General features: G+C 43.2%; 1 protein-coding gene across 1 annotated transcript in view; it reads left to right on the top strand.

Annotated features, from left to right (window-relative positions):
* The window catches only part of LOC122632408 (ephrin-A5), a 649,201-nt gene that overhangs the window by 568,210 nt on the left and 55,918 nt on the right, over positions 1–25,073 (top strand). The gene's annotated exons all lie outside the window — the stretch shown is intronic.

The raw sequence follows: 25,073 nt of genomic DNA, 5'->3' as shown, positions 1-25,073 counted from the left end.
GAGAGAGAGAGAGAGAGAGAGAGAGAGAGAGAGAGAGAGAGAGAGAATATGAACGGGCAACAGGTGGGTTCATGCTGAATCCGCTTTGACCCGTTTCAACGAGTTTCCTCCTACTCTCTTTCCTTCCGCTTCGAAAAATTTCCTACGCTTTTTTTGCCCAAAACTTTTTCAAAGCTTCGTGAAAGTACTTTCATTTTCGTTTCCCCAACCGTTTGCACGACGAGGAAATTATTTTTTAAACTCGATTTAATTTAACATTAATACAAAGTGGAACGAAACAAAATAAAATGTATTAACATCAATAGAAGAATATAATAACATAAAGTTAAATTTCTGTAATGTACTCAACTAATGAAAATAAGTAATAAATATTTCGATGGATTCTCAGAAGAATAATCTAGCTCGCGATTGGTTCAGGAAAACGTTGTTTTGTCTTTCTTCGCGATGAGAAAAAATATTCTAAAACATGAGAAAAAGTAATCAGGTGCTCGGCATGTAAGGGCTCATTATATGTATGCATAACGAGGATAGCACGCAATTGCGTTGTTTTAAAATATCAATCGAGAAAAGGAACACGGGCAAACGAGCGTGGAATTTTACCGTCACGTAGGTACGTACCGATCGTTCGAAGAAAGTCGGTTTGAAAAATCCATCGGAACGAGTTTTCTCTGCGTGGTGCCGTTTCGAGGCGTGGAAACGTCGGGACCCCGAAGTAAATCGTCCGCCACGAAATCGTTCGCCCGTACATATATACATACATACCTACATATGGTGTACAGAGTAAAGTTAACGGAGCGCTAAAGAAGTCGAGCTAACTGGACTCAAGGCGAGGACGACGAAGGAGGAGTGCTCGAAGCGTGGGAAGTCGTGCAAAAAGGATCAGCCTGAGACGCAAACGAGGAGACACTAACGCTCTACCATTGCGTGCTAAATACTCAACTAAGCGAGATTGTGCTGCAGTCGCTTCTCCTGCTCCTGTTCCTGTTTCTGTTAAATGAAAGTGGAGGAGCGGGTGTAAGAAGAGGAAGGAAGAAAGATGGAAAGAGAGAAAGAAGAGGGAACCTGTATTCTCCCTACTAGTATACACCGGCAACGCTCATAATCGTCAACATTTCAAACCAGTTGCGTACAGGAAGACCTACCAGCTGAACGTGTACCTACTATCTGTCACGTGTAAAACATTTTTACCGTGTGACGTCTTTTTTAGTCGTTTCCTCCTTGAATCGTTGTTCTCTCTCTCCCTCGCTCTCTCTCTCTCTATTTCTCTCATCTCCGTTTTATCATAGTAAAACTATTGCTGGTACGTGCCCTACACCGAATCTCGTTCGAGCTCGCAAGAGCTTAATGAATTGCATGAATTGCCAGTAAAAAGAACAGGTCTTGGGATGGAATCGCTCGGAAAATTTCTACTACCGATGTCCGACCGGGTCAGAGTTCGCGACATTCGAGTACGTTGAGATCCGTGGGATCGCTTTTAACAACGGGATACGTTACGTTTGTGAAATATTTTTTCTTTTCTTTTTTTTTTAATCTGACGCTCTTTAAATTCTTCTTGGCTCGTTTTGTTTCCTTTAACATGGAACGGAATATTAAATTCGAGTGTTCTACCGCATAAAACTATTTAATGGTTACATCAAACTTGTTTTGAGAAAATGGACAAAGTTAAAGAGGTTTTCTTCCCATGCAACTTACTGCGAGACATTCTCTAATTAACGTTCAATGTTTCTAATCGTAGTTCTCCCCAACATTTATATCCTTACGATAAAGCTTTCTCGAGTCTTGCACGTTCCTTAGTTCCAGTGCTTTCTTTTCTTAAAAATAACCTGCTTTCAAGGAGAGAAGGAGAAAAATCATCGCCAAAGGATGGGGGCGCACGAGTGAAACGAAAAATACAACCCAACTATTATCTGTAATGCGTATAGGAGAATCCTTTTTGCCACGGCGTTACTTCATTCCTCTTCACTCCTCGTACTCCATGAACGTGAAAGAGCTAATAAATCCGACAACAAGAAACGGATAACGACCTTATGTGGACTCGAGCGATAACTTTAACGCGCAACCGCCTTCTCTTTCTACGTCCTGTCGCACGCGCACGAAATCCTACGAATATATTTCGTTTCAAGCTCCGTTTGTTACCTTCGACGAAGTACTAATTACTACGACCAGTAATAAACCGAAAAACGTAATCATATATTCAAAGAAATTTTATCTCGACGATTTTAGCTTCGGGTCGAGTTGATAGAAGACGGAGAATCCTCTTGACCGTAGGATGACACCATGACAAGGATCAAAAAATCCTTATCAGATTTAAAGACCCCTCTTTGCGTCTAAGCATATAAGATAAAAGAAGAAAGAAGACGAGTTAAGCCGGAGGCAGAAGCAACAACGGCAACGATGACGACGACAACGACGGTTTCTTGAATATTTCAGAATTCGCGGGGGGTCCGGCTGAGAGTTCACAATACCTCGAATACACTCGAGGTACCCTCTTCGTCGTCGTCGTCGTCGTCGTCGTCGTCGTCGTCGTCGACGACGTTGTCCCATCGTCCGAGATATTAACGAGACATCGTTATAACTCGTAGTACCGTGGTCTACACATATCCTTGAACTATGTCGATATTTCCACGCCACTGCCGGACCATTGTAAACTTTCAGGACAATGTTAGACATTGGAAAGTCTCCCTTTCTGTTTCTAAGAGGTAGTCAAGAAAAAGAGAAACTCGAAGGATTTTACGGAATTACGACAATCGTCGTCTCCCTCCATCTTCTTTTCCTTTGTCCTGCTTTTCTCTTATCCACCCCGCACAGTGGGCAACATCGAAAAGCCCATTTTCAAAAATGTTCTTCTTTTCTTCATTCTCTCGAAGGGGTCGTGTCTGAGTTGCGCCGGATCCCCCACGATTTAGGTTATTATGCTCTCGTCATCGACCCGACGAAAGTCGAGGGAGGAGTCGAATGAACTTCCGTGACTAGGCGGATTACGTATATACCTACTGCCCAGTGGAAAGGCGAAATTAATCAAGCTGCAGGCCGAAACGAAGAGAAACGAAGAGAGACAGAGAGAAAGAGAGAGAGAGAAAGAGAAAGAAAGACAGCCCTTTTCTTTCCTTGACTGACGCATGAAACAGCGCCCCAAGTATTCGGGTTCTCTTTCTCTATCCCTTGTTTCCCTCGACAGGAAGACCTTTGGTTTTCGTCTTATCGAAGAAATCCGATACGATTTAATGGAAGACTTGGCAGCGTCTATGCGAGCGAAACTCTCTTCTCTCTCGAAGCATGTTGGGACCCATTGTATTCTCTCTTACTTTTCCTCTATACGCATCTGGAAGACGATAAAGAAGCTTCGTTTCGAATTCGCACGACCCGATCGTGCTTTCGCCAACTTCTAATCCTCTCGACTGACTTCATTTACGACAAGAAACGATCGTAAATTATCCTAGAAGAATATGGGTCGAACTTTGAACGAGAGGAAAAAATATGTAAGTCGAAAGGCATCGTAAGGAGAGGAGCAAGGTCAACTCGCATACTTTCAACGTCCTCTAACTTTCACCGCCCGAGTTGACCTGAAAATATGTGCGGAAGGCTAACGTACGACTTCTTTTCTTAACGTACAAGATATTCTAAAAGAAAAAGAGGGAGAGAGGGAATACTCGAAGGACACGTTAAAACGTTTCGACTACGAGAACATCCTTCGGTGGTTCGAAGATAAACGGGATGTAAGTTAGCGCGCGAAACACCAAAACGGAGGCTCCTCTATCGTGAACGATCTACCGCTGTCTCCGCGGTGTCAGTTTGGGAGTGACAAATGCTTCCTCCGCCAGCAGGACTTAAGGATATTCCTGGCTATCTCTGTACCTGCGAGCACGTATATATATATATACGTCTCTCCGTCGTGTGTATATATGCCAGGTCGCCTGGCTCGCTCGAGAGTCCAAAGCTCCCTTCGCCCCGTCTTGTATCCTTGTAGAACCCAGATTAGGCTCTAAAACCCTTCCTCAGATAAGGGAGCCATCTCCTAAGCCGCAGCCATTCGTCTATCGTAGGTCTATTCTTAGCCACCACGATGATGCTTACAATACATGTTACTGTCTAACAAATCGACTTGGAAATCGAATTATTAAAACGAGAAGTCCTTAAAAAAAAAAACTCTTAACTTTTCGAGGATGCTCCCTCTATCCTTCCTTCGATTCAAAACTTTTAAAAAGATAAATCTAAAACCAATGCCTATTTCAAAATCATCGTCATCGATTTATTGACGATTTAATACCGAAGGAACGTTTGGAAGTATATACGATTACATACGTCATTTTTATAGAAACGATTTTCGACGAACTTTCTTTTTTCTTGTTATGTTACAGAAAAACAGATAACGATGAGTGAAAGGTACGCCAGAAAGATAACCGAACGACTGACATTTTGATGACTTGAGTAATGTTTGAGTTATCGTCAGGATGACAACCATATTTAAACTGTCATAAAATAGCACTCTGGTATCGATTTTACGACGATACAATTTCCTCCGAAATCGTTCGAGAAAAGTCTTAAAAATATTATGAAAGCAAGTATAACCTATTGCTTCCGATATATAGACTAGTTCGATCCACTTTCTCCTATCTGAAAGATTTCTTCTCTCGAATGGCATCCCTTTCATCCTTTAAGTTTCTATACTACCAAAGAGAACATGTCAAAAGTTTACTCCCGTAGTTGGGTGCTCCGTCTTTAGACAGACGACTCATCCTAAACTCGAGAAAAAAGAAAAACCAGAAAGAAACGCCAAGAGGATTCCTAGATTTAACAAGGCTTAAATCGGTATTACCTACTGGTTTCCACCACTTGTCGAAGGACACACGTAATCGTGAGATCGAACTTTTATAAAGGGAAAATATCTGACATCCGTAGTTACGCAGCGCATACCGAAGGTCAGGAAAAGATACACCATAGTCGTGGAACAACAATGGCTGACTCGAGGGTGCATCCCATTAGCGGTGCAAGGAACAGAGTAAGAGAGAAAGAGAGAGAGAGAGAGAGAGAGAAGTACCTTGAACGATCTCCAAGAGCCCGAAGCAATACGACAAGAACATGTCATACATTATTAACGCACGCAACGACGAACGCCCACTGTCTAATAGCCAATATATATTCATCGACTTAATTGATTTCTCGCACGCACCGACACCCGCCACCGTATTATCGCCGTTGTCCTCAAGGTCGACTCCTGTGGTCTTCCTACAAAAGCTCTCGCTTTATCATAAGCCTTCGAAACCTGGACCAAAAAAAATAGTCGAATCGCTTACAAATTGAGTATAGTAGGCGGATGTCGTTTTTAACGTTACCAGTTAATAATCAAAAAAAAAAAAAAGAAACACTTGTCCCCTTTCGTTCTAATGTATCGATTATGGCTTTTCTCCCGCAGAGAGACGTGGCAGGTCTTCTACGTAAATCAAACAATTTATAGCGTGCGTTAATTCTTTCTCGCGCGATAAATAACGAATCTTAGATATAAACTGTCTTTTAAAAGGAAGCCTACAATTTTTCGAAGCAAAGAAAATTTTGTTGCATCTGGATTATGCCTTCTACCGATATACTAACTGTGCTTTCTCTGAAAGAACATGATAAGAAAACGAGGGACGTTCCCCGAGTTTTCTACGGAATGACCCATAAACCTGCTGTGAGTCTCTCCCTTAGTCGTGATTATCTTTAGCACGTAGTTGCTTCGTCGAAATACGGAACGAACAAAAGGCTTCATCATTAACGAAGAATGAAAAAATAGAAACAGAAGAAGAGTAGCTGCATGATGAGAGGCGTGTTCTTGGTCGAAGGGTTGAAAAATAATTGAGACGCACTTTCGAGAAGGTGAAAAGGGAGGAGAAAGAGGAGGACGTTGGTGATGGTGGTGGAAAGAGAAGTATACGCGTCTTCCGGCAGCAGCCATATCCCGTAGCTCCTCGTCGACGTCGTCGTAGTCGTCGTCCCTTGGTCGTTCTCTCTCTCTCTCTCTTTCTCTACTGCTTCGAACCCTTCTTATTTCCATAGACGACACCCCACAGTGAGTCTGAATGCGACCAGTCGAGGCTCAGCCCCCATAGACTCGCGTGGCTCGTCCCTCTAGACGGAAAAGAGAGACACACAGAAAAAGAGAGAGAAAGAGAGAAAGCGATGGGAGGGGAGGAATATAAAAGGCAAAAGATTTACAACCCTCGTATGAAATTCATACGCACTTCGCACCTACCACTGTCTACGTGCTAAAGGCATCAAAGGCACACGTATGGAAACGCGTATGCGTATTCTCACTCTTTTTCTTTTTTCTTTCTCTTTTTTTTTCTCTCTCTCTCTCTCTCTCTCTCGCTCTCATTCTATCTCTCTCTTACTCTCTCGTCATCATCCTCCTCTTCCGGAAGGGACGAAGAGATATCCTGTGCACAGTCGTAATCGAACTCGTCGCTGCTCTTCCAAGTCCCTTTAAAACCCCATGCATATACGTGTCGAAGGGAGATGAAGGGTGCAAAGCAAGAGGAGGAAAGGAATAGAGCGCGATACAAGTACCTTACACCATAAACCATACGTGCGCGTTCAGGAAATTCTGTTGGTGGATGGAACGTTGGTTAAAACTGACTCAGTCGTTCGATTCCAATAACCACCCCATCCCATGCTGAGACTACTATCCAAGAGTATGCGAGGAAAATTGAATGGACTTGGAGAGTAAACCTCCCTTTCTCTGTTTTTTTCTCGACAACTTTCTACGAACGTCGATAACTCCAAACAGTATGATGACGACGGTGACGCCTGAACAAGTATAAGACACGAGCCTGAACCAAGTTCGTCCTCGAAAAAGACTTTCGTAGAAATTTTTGCCAAGAGTAATAATGCGAGTCAATTCAAGGAGAAAGATTTTCTAAGGATGGCTAATTGTAGAACCTTGTCAGAGTTATTTAAAAAAAAATAAATAAATAAATATCAATGTCGAGGACGAGGTCGTTCTGGACTTAACTACTTTTCGCAGTGAAGGTTAATGGGCTCGAAAATCTTTTAAATATCTCGATTAGTACATGTTTACCTTTTTTTCTTTACGAAGAATGATGCTTTCTGGCCGTGTTATCGATCGGCTTTTTTGTAGTTGTATTTATCAACGGTATGGGGGAAAAAGTGCGAGGTCTTGTATGTAAGCGATTTATATTATCGAGCAATTTTATGATTTATCCTTATTATGACGAATGTTAATACATCGTTACTTATTCTAATGTATGCCGATCGGTGGAAGGATAATAGGACATTGTCTCTGGAATTGAACGAGTAAGAAAAGGAGCGTCGGTGGGCTTGGCGCAGGTAAGAACGCGACTTCGACTTCGACAGGTATGGTCGCATAAGCTCAAATCGAAAGGTCCTATGGTAGAGAGAATGCCTAAGTCCTAATCCTCTTGACGAGGCGAAGCTCTCTTGGGTGCCTTCTTCTTTCGCTCAAGAATACTACCGAGCGAAGTGGTAAAGATCGACGAAAAGAAGAAAATGAAGGAGAGGAGAAACTTCCGGTTCGTAAATCTTGACGAATACAAAAAGTAAACATAACTACCAGACGTAAATAAACATAAAATGCGTTCCTCTCTTCGAACGAATAGACGACTGGTCGTATTTAAGGGTGGGTGCCTCTAAAATTCAACCGCCCTTGTATCGTAAAATCTCTTTCGAAAGGACCAAAGAAGAAAAGTCTCCTGAGGTTAAACGATCCCGATCGTTCCGAGCAAATCGACACAACTATGCACGCTGAACATGGAATAGTTTCGTCGTGTTCTTTAACCCATTAACGGTCCAATTTGTTCCTTTTACCATTCGTCTCGGACGCGTCAAGATCGTGTTTATGGATCAAGAAAGATCAGAGAAATTTTCTACGAGGAATTTGACGCAACCCGGGGTTCAGTAAAGGATAAAAGTGTCTCCTTTGAAATATCTACACCCTAGCAACGTAAAGGAACAAAGGATAAAGTTTGGTAGAAGGAAAAGAAAAGAGAAAGGGGTAGTGGTAACCCGTACCGTTATCTCTCGCGCATATTTTCCACCATGAAAACCACGAAGAGAGTAGAGAAAAGAGAGTCGACGAGGTTAATGGCAAAGGGACGTAACATCGCGAACGATGGCGACGAACTTAAATCTACGTTCGAGACAACAAAGCATCGCCACCCCGGCGTCAAACGCGCGACTTTCCTTTCTCACTCTCTCTTTCCATCTATCTATCCATCTATCTTTTTCTCTCTCGTTCGCACGGCGAGCTTCGCATACCAGATAGCTCGAGAAGGAGGAGGCACAATACGCAATAGTTCAGGCGACGCGAAATAATCCCCTGCTTCTCTTTCTCTGTCTCGTTCTGGCCGCATGCTACTCGCTAGAAGAAAGAAGAGAGCGACTACGATGTGCTTCACGTGCCGTTAGAACGCGTACCTTCCCCGCTGTAGCTTTACGTGCCTTTACGTGCCTTCGCTAATGGCTCCCGCTCGACAAGCAACAGTCAGATAAGTCGTAAATATAATCCGCGGCTTTTAATACGACCCTAGACACACAAGCGCGCATGTATTTCGCTTACTATCCTAGATGGAAGTGCTCGAAGACCGTGCCTTTACTTTTTCGGGTCACTGACCCGACGATTAATAATGATTTTTCGAAACACCCCGACTCCTCCCGTTGTTACTGCCCTTTGCCTGTAATCAAGAAAGAGAGAGAAAGAAAGAGGAGAAAGGAAAGAAACTTTACCTTTTCAAGGAAGAATCATGAAAAAAGAAAATTATCGAGGGTGGCACACCCCTCGTGCGTGAGTCGCGTAATGAATTAAAATCGATGATTCGCAATTTCCCGAAACGAACGATTGCGATCATGAAAAGGGGATTTCTCGATCGATACGTAGATAACTAGGTGGGTAGGTTACGTACGTAGATATTTGGACGGAACTTCCGATGTGTCTACGTATACACATTTACACATACGCAAAGTAGCTATATCGTTCGTTAGTATTACATCTAGTCGATCGTTCAAAACATCGTTCGAACGAAATCGATCATTTTTACAATATTTCACGACGCTAATGTATTCGTGCGACCTTACACGCAAGATAAAATATAAGATAGGAATCGTACGATCTCAACGTGGTGTTTCATCAACGTCAATTACGCGAACGATCCTACTGAGTCATTAATCTCTCGAGAGCGTTGACTCGTGGAGTCGATTTATAATCGTAGAAATAAATTTCTACTATATTCCGATAGCCAATGTTATACGAATTCAAAGGTAAAACGCTATAGATACTACTCCCGCGTGACTTCGTACCTAAACAAATAATAAGTTTCCATATGAAACTGGTTCGACCCTGGCCTCTTCCTCGATTCCACTATTCTGGAAACTTTTGCAATACTTTTCTTTCGTTCGAAGCGAATTCAAAAGTCCGCCCTAGAAGATCAAACTCTCAGTAGGTTATAATTATTTTTATCATAGAGTCAAGCAGCACTGCAAACTCAATCCTATTAGTTTCGATTGTGCAATCCTATTAGTTCGGTCTAAGCATGCGAATCGCCATGAATATATATAATTATTTGCAATTTTAAATATAGTTGCTCCCTCCAGTTGAACATTAAACGAATAATCGAAAGCTAATTGAATTTTTTCTTTCTGTTTCAGGTATGTATATATGACGAATCGATCGATAGCCCAAAACTCTCTCCTTGTTATGTTCCAAGTAGAGAAGTCAGGCAAGACATCGTCGTAAGTTAAAATTCGACTCCATTAATTTTCTACGTCCCGCTTTCGCGGTTCGATCTCAATTAAAGCGGATAAACAATGAAAGTAGAGGAAAGTTTTGAAATTTATGGCGGCGTGTCCGTGCCGTATTCCCGATAATCAGGACTTTCCTAAGCGTCGCATAATCGTCGTCGCTCGCGTATTTCTCGTCGTATGTTTCTAACAGCTCGTGGATTAGTCGTACGTCAGTGATATCGGTTGCAGGGCCGCTTACATTCGGAAGAAAAGGAAGAAGGTAAAAAAGTACAAGAAGGAACAGGAGAAGGAGAAGAGTAACGAGTAGGACGTAGCACAGAAAAGAAGGCGAGCGAACAGTGTGCACAAGGCACTTTATGCGTTTCTTTCGTCGCGGGGTTTCGTTTGCAATAATTTATGCGGGAAGACAGCTTGAGAAATGACCGTTGGCTCCTTGTGCAACCTTAATTTGCAACAGTTTACTTCGGGAACGTTTTGAGAAATGGCTGTCGGCGAGATACGAGAGCACGCTCTACCAATACTTTCTTTGGTAGATAGCATGAAGACGTTTATCGTGGATCGAGCCGTCGATGAACGAAGAGAATAAAAAAAAAAGGAAGCCGAAGAATCGAAACGGTCGACAAAGTTTCCTCTTGTAATTTGCTATCAGTTTCGACAGGAGATAGAAGTTCGTATCGCGACAGGATAGAGAAAATGGATAAAGAGAAATATAATAGAAAGATATTGCTTGCAAATCTTTCGTTTCTTTTCTTTATTTTAATTCCAAGCCCAAGCAGCATGCTTAAAAAGGGATGGATAAAACAAGTCATCGTACGCGTTACGAACTTTCGACCTCTAACATAATTTTTCGGAGACGTTGCGTCCGTCGAAACATTTTAAATCGAACTTTCCGGTTCATCGGACATATGTATCTGTCGATCGGTCCACCCGCGAGACAATTACGCCATAACGATCCGCGACCACGATCCATCAGAATTCCGTCACGCGTCATGAACACGGACATGATCCAATAGAAGGTTTCTTCCTTTTCTACCTTTCTTCCTTCTTTTCTCTCCCTCTCTCTCGCGCGCGCTCTCTCTCTCTCTCTTTCTCTTTCTCCTGCGTTCGACGTGCATTGAAAAATTTTGAAAAGCTGTCAGATGCGTATAACATCGGCGATCGTCCTTAGAGTCGACGAATATCGTCCTTCCCCTCTCCTCGAGAGACAGCCACCATTGTTCTTGGCGATTCCATCGGAGATAACGATATCCACGGTTTCTAGAAGCTGATCGCCATCGTACAATCGCCATCTCACCATCGACACCTTCCAAGAGTGTTCTCCTCCGGATGAGTTGCATTTACTTTACAAAAGTACCACCATCTCCCTTTTTTTACCCCTTATATTCTCCTCCTAAGCATCACCCCACCCGACAACGAAATCATTCTTGGAATGGCTTTCGGTAAAGAAGAAATAACGTTGCTGGAAATCAGCAAGAAGAATTCGTAAAAATTGAAAAAGGTGGAGAACGCGTAGGGTCGACTAACGGCCAACCGAGTGAATAAGAGAGAAAGAGAAAGAGCGAAGGAAATAAAGAGCGTCGACGAGGCGAAAAGCGAGGGAGCGCGGGATGAAGTCAATTACATTATGCATATGACTGGTGGTAGGCAATACAAGAAGCAATCGGCCGGGCGATGGAAGCATGCCACCGCGAAATTAACTACCTACCTAGTTGTGCGTAATGCAATAATGTATTAGCGGCGGTACAGCCGGCTCACCTATGCCATATCTCCCTCTCCCTCTCCCTCTTTCTCTTCCTCTCCTGTTCCCTCTCCCCTTCTCTTCTCTTCTTCCTCCCGCATTCCATCCGCGAACGGGCTCGTTCCACGTGCTCTTCCTCTTCCATGCATTCTTCTCTCTTCGTCCATTCTCTTCTTCTTCTCTTCTTTTTCTTCTTTTTTTCTTCATCTCTCGTTCATCTACACCACGTACATACAAACATACACACGCATGCAATATTGTTTATAATTCATTCGAAGGTGAAACATTTTCGTTTCTCTTGGAAAATGGTCGATCGGAAAAAACTTGGAAACATAGGTCCATGTGTTTCATTATGAGTTCTTCAGAGAAAATCAAATAGAAAGATAATCGAAAGAAGGCGGAGGGGGAGGGAAAGAAAGGGAAAGAAAGAGAAAGTAAACGTCCACTTCGTATGGTATACTCCGCACGTGTAGCGGAAGAGATCAGCACGTAATTCACGCGCGAGTAGATAGACTGTAATCGCGTGTACGCTCTCGAATATACTCCCGTGCACGCGGGCTTTTACGGTACAACGGCGAACAAGGAGAACGATGAACACGCGCATCGTGTATAGCGAGAAGAGAGAAAGAGAGAGTGAGTGAGAACGAGGCTAGGCTCTGGTGTAAGGGCATTAGTGCCTTCGTAATACTCGCTAAAGCTCCTAGTTTATCGCGCGTTTTACACGAGCATGCAACCGAGTCGAGTTCTTCGACCGAGTGAAAAGAAACAAGCGGAAAATTCGATCGCAAAGATAGTCCCTCTCTCTCTCTCTCTCTCTCTCTCTCTCTCTCTCTCTCTCTGTCTCACTCTCTTCCTCTCCCTTTTTCTTTCCCTTTCGTTCTGTCTCCTTCTTTCTTTCCATTGTTTACGTCGACCTTAATACGAGTTATGCGTAGTTACTAAGCGCACTAGGTACAATGACAACGAAACAATGCGAGTAAAAACACAAGAGACGTTGTGGAAAATGTATGAATACCATGTGGTCGTCGCTTTAGATTATGGTTCTTGGCCATGTGTTCTTGCCGTTTCTATTAATTATTGAAATAAATAGTACGAGAACTAAATGCGATATTCAATACTAATATTTAAAGGGTACAACTTTTATGAATCACAAATAATGCTTAAGATATATAATAATGGTAAAAATTATGATTGGACTTACTCGGTTACTACCTTGCTCGACGATCAAACGATAAATGAGAGGAATTCGCCACGTCGATTTACGTGTTTCTTCCTTTAAACTATAACAAAAGTATTCTTTCGAACGTCCGTAACCTTCCTCGAGAGTAGACGACAATAGACTGAAACGGCAATGGCACGAGAGAGCGTGCTTTTGAATGACTCATTTGCCTTTCACGATAAACAAACATTGATCGATCTGTTTTGGGATTGAGATTCTAACAAAAACACAGTACTGACTGTTTATATTTTCTTCCTCTTAAATTCTTCGAATATGTACATACGTAAATATATAATATCTTCTTTTCATTGATCAAAAATCGCATTCATGCAATTCGTTAAATTCTTTTGATTTATCATCGATGGATCTTTGTTCCAATCGATCTACTAAGAATCAACTAAGAATCGAAGAAGAGATAAAAACGAATTAGTAGTCGATCGAGCCGTTATCTTGTCGCGACGAATGCATAATAAGTAGTTTTACTAGTAGCTTGAAAACCCGAACCTAGCACATAGAAAAAAGTGCTACGAATAGCGAACGTCCAACTGGTTCTCCCGCGCATTAATGTTTTCTTGGTCGTCGCCGAGAAAAGAGAAAATCATCGTCATCCCTTTGATAGAGGAGGAGGCGGGTATTCTCGTGCGACGACGATGACCTTGAGATAAGAAGGCGCCCGCCTTTTCTACAACGTATCCTCTCGACGTCTTCTTTCACTTCTTGACTGTATTAGCAGCCACCTCCATGATCGTCGTTCGGAACCGAATAAAAATGTTAATAAGAGAAAGAAAACGAAGAAGACTCTATTAATCGACTTGTTCGCTCGCACGATCTTTCGAAAATTTGAAACTGGTTCGGCAATTTTTCTTCTCTACGTTGAAACCTCGCGAAACCGGCCGGACGACTAGTAACTTTGTATCGGAAACTCGTACCGTATTCGTCCAGCTATTTACATGGCCTGGATAACGGGAAAACACAATAAGAAGCACAACGAAAACGACGTAGCTCTAGCCGAAGAAAATCGGCAAGGCTAAGCGTGGTGACTAGTTCGCGTGCGAAAACGATGACCCTACGATTAAAAGCCGACAATTTCCAAGCATGTTTCCTCCCTGCGTCCTCGTTGTACCAACCTACGTTAGCCTACCTACTTTGATACATCTATGCTCTCCTTCCTCCTTTTACCATCGTCCTAAGCTTTTGAAAGCACGTTACAGAAGAGATAAGACTCGGACGACTCGGCGAATTACGCTCGATCGCGACGGATAACCGGTCGTCTGTGTACGATTCCCTTGACTCTCTCGGTCGTTCCACCGGTTTCAACGAGTCGCATTTAACAGCTCCAAGAAAGTAAAACTCCCTATACGCGGCATAACGTTTCTTTAATTTTGCAGACCGTTAGAAATGGAGATCGGGATGCATATAAAACGATTGCTTCTTCGAGAGCTCGTAAAATCACGTCGTGCTGCTCCTTCTACTTCTTCTACCTCTTTCTTTTCTTTCTCTCTACCTCTCTCTCTCTCTCTCTTTTCTTATTCCTTTTTCATTTACAGCGTGCAACCTCGTCGTGGCAGTTTCCCATCCTTCTCGTTCCTCTTCTCCTCGTCTTCTTCCCGCGAATGCCGTGCACCGAAGGAAGAACACTTTGACGACAAAGAGGGCGATTAACCTCAAAGAGGAGGTCAAAAAAGGGCATCGACGATATGCCACAAGCACCACCACCATCACCACCGTCCGCTAACCTCCGTGCACAATGGCGATTATGAATATATCGCGGAGACGGGCCACGGCCATCTTTGTTACGCCGTAGAGGCGAGAGAGGTGTCCGCACGGGTAACACGATCGAGGGTGGGCTTATGGAGATCAAAACCCCGTATCGGATTCCTTATGTCTCGTAAATGGCTGCCCTGGATGGTGTTGGTTACAAGCATCGGCCATCTTTGGGGACCTTTGCGTGCTTCTTTCCCAAGCAAAGTTGGAACGATCGTCGACCGAGGAAAACAGCTGGGGTCCTTCGAACGAAGAAATAAAGAGAACGATCGTGACCCTTCCATGCGCGTTTTTCTTCATCGAGAACGATCTGCCGAGCCTCCGAGGCTCGAATCCTCTGATCGCAAATTGTCGGTTAATTAGTCGATAAAACTCCTTTAACGACTAGAACCGATAAATCCGCTTGTCCAGAACGAGCTTATTAATCGTCGCCGCTAGTGGGTGTACACGGCCGATCTCCAGACGCAACGATGTACGCGGGCAACTCCTTAAAAGCATTGACATTTAAATACCAGTTCCGCTAATAACGCACCCGACATCTCGCTCAATTTTCATTACTCCTGGCTGTGATATAAACTCTCGGCCGGAGGAACCACTTTCGATTATTTACGTATGCATTGAAACCGAATGAGAATTTCCACTTCAAGACGTTCGCTAATACTCTTTTAATTTATAGAGGATAAAAAGGGAAAGGAAGGAAAAATAAGAATGTAAGAAGATTGGAAAAGGATTGTTATGAAAAGAAAAGAAAAAAGAGAAGAAAACTAATTCGAATTCTTCCCTTAAAGCGAGGTCTGCCCTCATTAACGACTTACGTTAATGACTCGTCGCTCGCGTCATCGAGCGACAGCTCTATATTTCAGCAAGGAAAGATCGTGCTGGGAGCCTCCTCTTGCTAGACGTCGACGACGACGACGACGACGACGACGACGACGACGACGATACCAATAATTAATGGGCTGTGCTCGATCCCTCCCTCGTGTCTACCATCTACCTCTCGCTCGTGACTACGGCATTGAACAAGAAAGAGAAAGCGTGCTAGGATGGGAATACGATAGAATCCAATAAGCGTGAATAAAGCATTAATAAATTATAAGAAATAAGATAAGTTATATTATCGGTGAATACCGGCCCATCTAGCGGCAATCTCGAGAGAAAGAACGCGTGCTCTGGGTTACGAGTCGAGAGTGAGATTGATTTCGCAATCGAAATCCAAGAATAGCGTTGAGAAACGTGCCGGTGTACCTATACGAGTACTCGGGCTCTTATGCGTTCTCGCGTGCGAGTACTACCGGTTTTCGGGACGTAAATCAAGAACGCGCCGCGCTTGCGTGCTCCGGATGTAATTTCGCGTATCCAACTCCCGATGGAATCGCGAGATCCTCTTGATTGCTCACGAACTATTACGAAAAATTCTCCGATAACGACTCATACCGAGCATTTCGAACGAAATTTCATTTCTTATTTACGTCATCAAAGGTGAGAACGAAGCGCTCATAATTCGAGAAAAAAAGCGAAAATTTCATTGGTTTGCTTCTTAAAAATTAAAGGGGCGGCGTGTCGGTCGTAATGGAAAAAATTGTCGAGCCCGTATTTTTTTTAAGCACTCGTGAAAAATCGTTTAAGTTTCCTTGGAACTTGAACCATTGTACAAAGAGAAAGAGAAAGGGAGAGGGAGAGAGAATGAAGGAGAGGTAGATTACATATTCACTCCACCCTACACAAAATCTAAACTTCTTTATGAATAGGATTAATAAAAGTCCATGGAAGAATAGAAAGATTGAACATAGACAGAGAGAGCGCGAATACGGGGAAAGAAGGATGTTAGAAAACGCCTTCTGGCTACCGTTTATTGCAGAGCTCGAGACACAGGGCGCATTATTTCCTTTCCGATGCGCTTTCATGCGATCGCGACCGTCCGGCTTTCGACGTTCAAAGGACATATAATCGTCATGAAATATAAATTCATATAGCAATGAATGGAGGATAATAAGACGGAATATGAAAATAAAAATGAGTATGGCGAAACAATAGAGGGCGCCGTTATTTTCTGAGTATTTTCCTCTCTTTCTCTTTCTCTTCCTCTCTTTCTCTCTCTCTCTCTCTCTCTCTCTCTCTTTCTCTTTTTCTTTCTCTATCCTTCTCGAGGGAGACGGAGAGAGAGAGAGAGAGGAGGCCTTGTCCAGGTAGGAGGTTTCTAAGCTGACAAAGCAAGCCAGTGGAAGGGAAAACGGTCGGAACGTGGCGTTCACGCTCCCGAGGCTGCCTCTCTAACCATAAGCGAGTAGGCCGATGTTTAATTAATCCGCAATGGACTAAGAGCAAGCTTGAAGAAAGAAGACATACACATTGAAATACGGTACTGAAATAACATAAGGGCATCTTTCATAAAAATTTGTAGTTATGAAAGGATGAAACGCTGCTTTTCCGTCGACGTAAAAATACGGATTATGTACTGTAAACAAATAAATTTAATTGCATGAACAATAACGAAACGGATATAGAATAGACTAAGCGAATCACGTGTATATAAAGAGAAAGGGTTTTAGTGACCCGGTAGTCTACTTCATGGAAGTAAGTAGCAACCTTTGTTCGTACTACAATGTTAAATTCTCGTAAAGAAGGGTTGCCCGTGGGCATATCGACAAATATACAGCAACAGCAAGGGTCGATTCGCAATTGCCCCGAAGGCAAGTGGAGCTATTCCATCACCTTTTCGAGTTCCTTTCTTCGATCATTCTTCTTTCTTTTCTTGCTTCATCTTTATTTTCTTCTTCTTCTTTCGTCCCTTGATTATTCCAATCATACGATCAAAGCGAGAAATCTTTTGGAGGAAATCGTAATAATCGATCTCTCTCCCTTTTCATCATTCTTTAAATTAAATTCACGAATCGATGATCGTCGATGAAAAACATATCAGCTTTTGCTTCTTGCGCATACTCATAAAAGTTTCACGAAAAATTGTGCTTATTGAAAAGTAAATCCTCTCTCTTTTTTTATCTCTCCGTGTCGAGTTAGATTTCACGTCGCGGCTCGGATTCGTTCGTGCTTGTCAGACAACGAGGTGCTTGCGGCAGCCGACGGTTTTTTCTCCTGGTCTTCGTTGAAGGTCCTGCCGGAGGAGGGCCCTAAAAACGGAGGAAAGAGGGAACCGGCATCAAAGGACCAAGTGGGAGCGCGACGACGACGTAGGTGTGAATATAGTCAAATCACATCAGCTTCACTTCGTCGACACTCGAACTCTTGAACGAGCAAAGAAAAGGAGAAGCAAAGAGAACTGAGGGGGAGGGAGAGAGAGAAAGAGAAACGCGCCCTCTGAAGGTTTCTCCACCCCCACACTCCCCGACCAGCCGTCATTCTCACGGGCTCGCACATTCTGTTCGATGCGAGTGCAGCGCGAGTACCAACCTCTCTAGTCGTATGTACCTTCTCCTTTTCCTTCGCCTCCACCTTCTATTCCTCCTTCTTCTTCTCTTCCTCCACCTCTTCTCGTTTCGGCTCTCCTTCTTCGTCTTTCACTTCGACCACCTCCCTTCTTGCGCATACCAGCGCACTTCCGGTACGCACGTAAAGTATATCGCGTTCAGTTCTCATTCCGACAAGGCGTTGTGCTTTGTTCGTTCCATAGTCGTCTTCTTATACCTAGAGCCGGCGCGGTTCAAACGACTTACCGGCAGTCCCTTTCGATTTTCTTCCTCTCCTCTCTCTTTCCATCGTTTTGTTATCCGCCCCACGTGCATAGGTATATGTAAGTCTCTCGCACCGTACGTGTTACCGATAATATTCATCGCGATCCAGTCTTTCTCTCTCTCCCTCCCTCTCTTTTTCTCTCTTTCTCTCTCTCTTTCTAAGTAACCGCAGCTGGACGGGAAAGAAGGAGAAAAGTCGACGCAGTGCGCGTTGCGGGTTTTATTAATACCTATTTTAATAAAGGCTTCACGCTTCGTCGCTCACACTTCTACGGATAGAAGGAGTAAGACGAAGAACTTTGGAAACCCATTTTGACATCCTGCGTAACGATCTTCTCGTAGACTCGGTAGGACGCCCAACATTTTGAAAAAGCTACTCAAAGCTTTCTAGACCGTTCGGAGATCGAATTACGAGCTCGTAGCAACAACCAAGAGCGAAAAAAGAAGGGACCTACGTTTTCTTTGTACTGCATCTACTCTTAGGTCAGTACTCATCGCTGAAGTGTAATAGCGAGTGCGCGTGCATGTGTATCGAGAGACCAGGAATCATTGTTTTTCGCGACACGTCAAAGCACACGTTCATAGACCCTTTCTCTGAACCGTCATCATCGAAAGCGTGCATCCAATGATTTTATACCTCCTCCTCTCTCGTTCTTTCTTGTCTTACTACTCTCGTTAGCATCGACACGCATGCATTAATTAATTGCGGCCGTCTAACCCTCTTTTTTCTTTTCTTTTTTCTCTCTCTCTCTCTCTCTCTCTCTCTCTCTCTCTCTTCTCGTTCAACGTCATTCCTACGAAAGGATCTCATCGCGAGAGCGAGGAGGAGAACGAATCTTGCTTGCTCTCTAATAAAAGTTCCCCTCTCCTCGTCCCATAGGTATAAAATGTATAACGAGTTACGGTGCTTCGCGGGGAGTGTGGCACACATATAGAAGGGGGAGGGGGTTGAGAGAAGACAGCAAAAGAGTAGGGTGCTCGGACCGGGAGATGCAGGCCAACGATTGGTCGGTCGCACCCCTTGCACGCACGTGGGCGTGCATACGTGGGCGCGACGCGTCCCTGTGCTCGCACGTGTGCGTAAATCAGTACGCGCGCGAGCACGAGCTCCTAGCGAAAAGGGTTACTGCGTTCGTTCACTCCCCACGAAGGGCTGGAAGTCATTCTACTCCTTTTTTTCTTCTCTTTGTTTACCTTGGGGCCGATCATTAAAATGGCCGCCGTATCGGGGAGTTCTCATTGGCCGAGGCCTCCCTTCTTTCCCTTCTTCTACTTCGTCTTCTCTTTCTTTTTTCTTCCCTTTTACCACCCCTGCAACCCTTTCTCCTCGATAGAACACGCTTCATTGTCGGTGGTGGTATGGACGAACGGTCTCTCGTTCACTCTCGCGCGAATCCTCCTCTTTGGCGATCGTTAAAATAGTGAGTGAGAGGAGAGAACGAGAAAGAGAAAAGGAAAGAGAGAGAGAGAGAGAGAGAGAGAGAGAGAGAGAGAGAAAGAAGGAGGAAAAAAATTTCGAGGACCTCGATAGAGAAAAGTAGTTCTTAAGGCGATTGTTTCGAACGAGAGAACTGTGCCGATCGAAAGCTTTGTTCCTCGGTGCTAATAATATATTTTCTCCTGCCTCGTCAAATTTCTTTCATAAAAATCCGTCACTTCGTCGATGACTCATTAAGATCTTGTCCGTGGAATTCTTCTCGATGGTATTCTTCTTCCTTAAGAAAAAATATATTCTCGCGAGAGTAGTTGAATGAAGTGGGTGAGGGAAAGAAGAAGAGAGAAATAGAGAGAGAGAGAGAGAGAGAGAGAGGGCTCGTTTATCAGTACTGTGCCAGAGATGCTGCTTTTATTCGCTCATTTCCCTTGAGCGATGGCGACTTTTACGTCGGCGCGAATGGAGGAGAGAAGAAGGAGTGAAAAAGAAAAGAGAAAGAAAGACAGAAAGAAAAAGAGAAAGAGAGAAAGAGAAAAAGAGAGAGGAGGAGAGAGGACGAAGACGAACTGTCACCGTTGGTAATACATCGTCGCCTTTTCTCGGCGAACCTTTACGAAAGGACGGACGGACGGACGGACGGACACAAGCGAGACACAGAGGATGGATCCACGCAAACACGTGTTACCAACAACAGGTCCGTCTGTACGCGTTCTCCTCTTCCTCATCCTCTTCTCTCTTTCGTGCTCTCTACTAGCATCCATCGGGCTGCCAGGTAGTCGTTCGTTCCGTCCCGTTTGCCTTTCGTCGTTCCGAGTCGACAGAAGGAGAACTCGGTAGTCGGTCTTGGGCTCCTCGGTAGACTACAAACGAGCCGTATTCGCCAAATCCAGCTAACTCGAACTGAACTCTGAATCGAAGGAATCTGCCTCCTCTCTTCTCCTTCCATCTTCTTCTTTGGACTCTCGCACCCTCTTATTTCTTACTACCACTACTTCTCCTCAACCACCCACCGAATATCTGCTATTCGTCTAGAAAGATGCGACGAGAAATTAGCGAGGAAAGAAAGAAAAGTAACATCAGCCGCCGTTGCAATGGCTATTACCATTACCATCGCTGAAACTCGCTGAAAAGCATCCTGAAATTCCTCCGGGAATCCTGCGCGCTTTGCGCGAAAGAGAAACGCATCATTCGCTCGGTAAAATAATTGGCGGTAGGTATTCTTTGATTACCCTCTTGACGGGAAGGAAGAAGGATAGTGATTTCCTTTTTAAAATTCACTTCTCCGCCACATTGAGAAACCTAACAAACCAGCACGATCCTTCGAACTTCCATAATCCATGATTCGTATAAATTCTCAATTTCGAATTGTCTCTGAATACTCTTGAATCGAAGAGATCTTCCGAAATATATATCTCTACCAATTTGTTAGCTCGATCGGATGACCGAAAGATTTTGGTAAGAGCAACGCGCGATCGTCCGTAGCGATCGCGTTCTTTACAATCGGATGAATCCGATCGAGATGAGTCGAAGGAATGCAACCGCTTGAGACTAACCAATACCCCGCGGTCGTTTCCACGATACAAGGGATACCTGCTATTCGGCTAGGAACCCGCTCCAAGAATTAGTGAGGGAGAAAGAGAGAGAGAGAGAGAGAGAGAGAAAGAGATTGGCTACTGGAATTCCGTAATTCAATTTGCGGTCGCGGTCAAACGCCCATGGACAAGAAAAACGTGTCATTGGGATGGAAGAAAAAGCGGTCTACGTGTAATTGCCAACCGAAGAATTAATTGTACACGAACGTTCCAAATCCAAATTCCAGTGCTTCGAACAACCTATCTAATCGATAGAACAAAAAATGAAAGAAGATTAATTAATGTTGGCTAACATACGGAGAAATATCGATTTGCGTCCATTTAGTAGGCTTAAGTCCGACCGATTATGAATTTTAAGTGGCCGCAAATATTTTTTTTCTCAACCGACAGATGTTAGTTTCTCTTATAAAATCGAAAGAAAGAGAGAGCGCCCGACAGATGATGAAGCTTTTCTGGCTCGTTCCAAAGTCACATTTTTTCCATGGACCAAGCCGCGGTGACGTTTTTCTAATTCTTCAGTACGATGATAAATTCATATTCGAAATTAGTTAACGGGGCGATTTAATTATACTCATTTTTAATAATTTCTATTTCTCCTTGAAACCGTTAATCCTTACAAAGCGAGGTAGGTAGAGATCGAACAAAAATAATTTGACAACGTTAAAACCGTAAAAGAGGTGCGCCGCTTTCACAATATTTATTTAAGAAGCATTTTCGGAACGACGATATAATGAAACAGACATAAGAACGTATTATTACGTATTATATCCTATATCGTGGTGCCATTTGAAATGTAGCGTGGAAAAAAATCAAAGGAAGAGAAATTATGAAACATAGTGTAACCATTCAATCGATACCCAAGATGGGTTGAATTTTTAGAAAAAAAAAAAAAAAAACAGATAGGTACGATTCTCCAAAATTCACATCATCGTATGCAATTTAAATTGTATCGTCATTTCGTTTAATTTTTAATAGCGTTAATACTGAAAAATAATTGCCCTTGTACGATGGCTGATTATAAACTCTTCCCGTGAACCCTCTCTTTACGGTAACCGCTCTGTTTTCGCTTACACAATAAAACAATGATTTATAGCGCGAGCCGCAAAGCTCGTGGCTCGCTAATAAATAGCCATAATAGAAGCTGCTTCTTGCCTCCCGACGTGCGGCTGTAGAAACTCGTGAATCGTTCATAAGGTCGAATATTCATGATGAAAGAGTAAGAGAGAGAAAGCTGAAAAGAGACGGACGAATAGATTTATCATCGGGCAAGTAATTTAGGCGTAAACGAGGTGGACATCTCACAAACGTGTACGACAGGACATGGAATAATGTTACCGTAGGATGTTAACACTTATGACATGGCCGAAAACCAAAGAGTGTATATTAAGCCGACCCGTCCATCTCCCTTACGATATTTCATACTTGGAATAATAGACGAGCGATCGCTTACCATGACCGCATTAGCTTTCGATTCGTCAAGAAAGCGAAGCTTCACTCGCTCGATGAACGATTTCACGGTTTAGATAGGAATAATGCAAGCGCCATGAATAGATAGATACGTAGATAGCTTGATAGACGGATAAATGGAGAGACAGTTGAACGGACGAAGAAAGAAAGAGAGTTTGCCGATACATGTTACTACGTACGTACATACATTTCTCTCTCTCTCTCTCTCTCTCTCTCTCTCTCTCTCTCTCTTAGATAAACGAAGTCTCGCTCTCCCTCTTTCTATTAAATCGCGATTGGATTCTCTAAGCAACGGACTTATACAGACGTGGCAACGACTCTACCTAACTCCGAGCTCGAAAGCAGTCATGAAAATCTTCGAAGGCTGTTGTGTAGCTCTGGCTATCACGCAAGTAGAAAGTCGTGTATTCGGAGCGGTCGTAATTAGATACGTTGAGGTACCGCCAACGTCGAAGGTCTCTCCCTTCCTTCTTCTAAATCTTCTTTCTAAATCACGTCACGAAAAGAACAATGTGAATTACACGTTTCTTCTAATTTCTCTTCTCGCGGAAGAAACTTGTCGAGAAGAGAGAATCATCGAGAATAAAGGAGTAAAAGGAGAGAGAGAGAGAGAGAGAGAGAGAGAGAGGACAACAATAAGATACATCGCATCGTCGCACAATGCGTCATCGTACGCGGCTAGGAATCGATGAACGGAAATGCGATTTCGAAAGGCGCGTACACACCCGTCGAGCTAACTCGCTTCGAGGTCAACGAAAAGAATCGTGTACATCGTTACGACATTTTCTCGCAAGTACCTATCCATAGCTTGGTACATGGCGATCCTTGTCTTCTATGTCGTACCGATCGTACTTTCATCGTGCCGCGATCTACCTTTCTCTTTTTGACTCTTTCTCTCTCTCTCTCTCTCTCTCTCTCTCTCTCTCTTTCTTTATTTATCTTCGCCTATGCCTTTTCGTCTTTCTCCTCCCCCTCATCTCCACATTCTCACTCTTTATCGTTTTCCACTTCTAATACGTGTACAGTTAAATTTTATTATAACTAGATCTAACTGCAAATTAAATTTATCGTTAGTCCACGAGACTAGGATAAAAGGATTCCTAACACCGTTGTTACAACTACTATTAATACCAATACCATCGTAATTATTACAAATGGAAAGGACAAGACGGGCAAGAAATAATTACAACAATGATCGCACACTCGCACTCATACGCGCCGTAAATTCTATATTTCGTGCGTTTTAGAAGGGAATGCCAACCTCGACCGATATTACGTACATAACAACGACTTATAACGTTTATAGAAATTACGAAGATTAGGAACAGATATAAATAAAAGACATGCAAGAACCGTTGCGAAAGACCGACCTCGCGATTTTCCACCTTCCTACGATATGATCTTCGATAATCCACGAATATATGACTATAGTATCGACGATAGATCTACCGAGAATATTTTCTTCTATAACGATCTGAACGATCTTAATATATTATACTGCAACGGGAACGAGCTAGAAAATTCTAGAGGAATCCAACACGAATATTTCCCCTTTTCTATTTCGAAAGAAAAAGAGAGACTTGTTTCTCGACTCAAGAAAGAAATCATCCTTAAAGACCGGCTGGCGTTCTGGCGATCATTACTGTCGATATTCCGCGCGATATTTTTCGATAAAAAAACGATTTAGATGCATCCTCGGATTATGCGTTACGATAGCTCTTCGAGACTTTCTTTTTCCTCTTTCTTTCTCCCTTTTTCCCTTTCTCTCTTTCTTTCTTTCTATTTCAAGAATTAGAGTATCAGTTTCGCTTTAAAGGTAGGGTAGTGACACGGAATTTCGAAGGGATTCAAAAATTCTACTCCTCCGAGGTTTGCTCGACCCTCTTTAATTACGTTTCATTACCATTCGGAGCGAAAAACGAGAGACTAGAAGAGCGGAAGAGGCACGAACGGGCGAACGAAAATTCACGGTTTCGCCAGAGCGTAATTTGAATCAGTTATACGGGCTGTTTCAGAAATTCAACGTGCTCCTAGAAATCGATTTTTCGTTTCGCGAAGAATGACGTCAAAGTTTCGAAATAGTTTTTTCCAGCAAAAAATAAAACGTTCGACGTTACGTCGATCAAATAGACACAAACTTTGACTTCCATATTATGGTTTCGCTCAAAACTAATTGGAATCAAAAGGTATCTCGTTGTTTTCATTGTCATTGCATCGAACATTTTCATCGTCAATTTAAAAAAGAAGTTGTTTCTTTTTGTACTACGTGCGCTCTTCCGGATCGTTTTGCAAAATGGAAAATTTCACGAATATCGTTCGTTTATATTCCTCTCTCTCTCTCTCTCTCTCTCTCTCTCTCTCTCTCTCTCTCCCGATAACAAAACTAGCCAGTGATGAAACGAGCTGTACACATTTA

The sequence above is a fragment of the Vespula pensylvanica genome, chromosome 10, assembly GCF_014466175.1.
Source record: "Vespula pensylvanica isolate Volc-1 chromosome 10, ASM1446617v1, whole genome shotgun sequence".
Taxonomy (NCBI): Eukaryota; Metazoa; Arthropoda; class Insecta; order Hymenoptera; family Vespidae; genus Vespula; species Vespula pensylvanica.
Note: the sequence above shows the minus strand (reverse complement) of the source record. Positions and strands in the feature narration are given on the sequence as shown.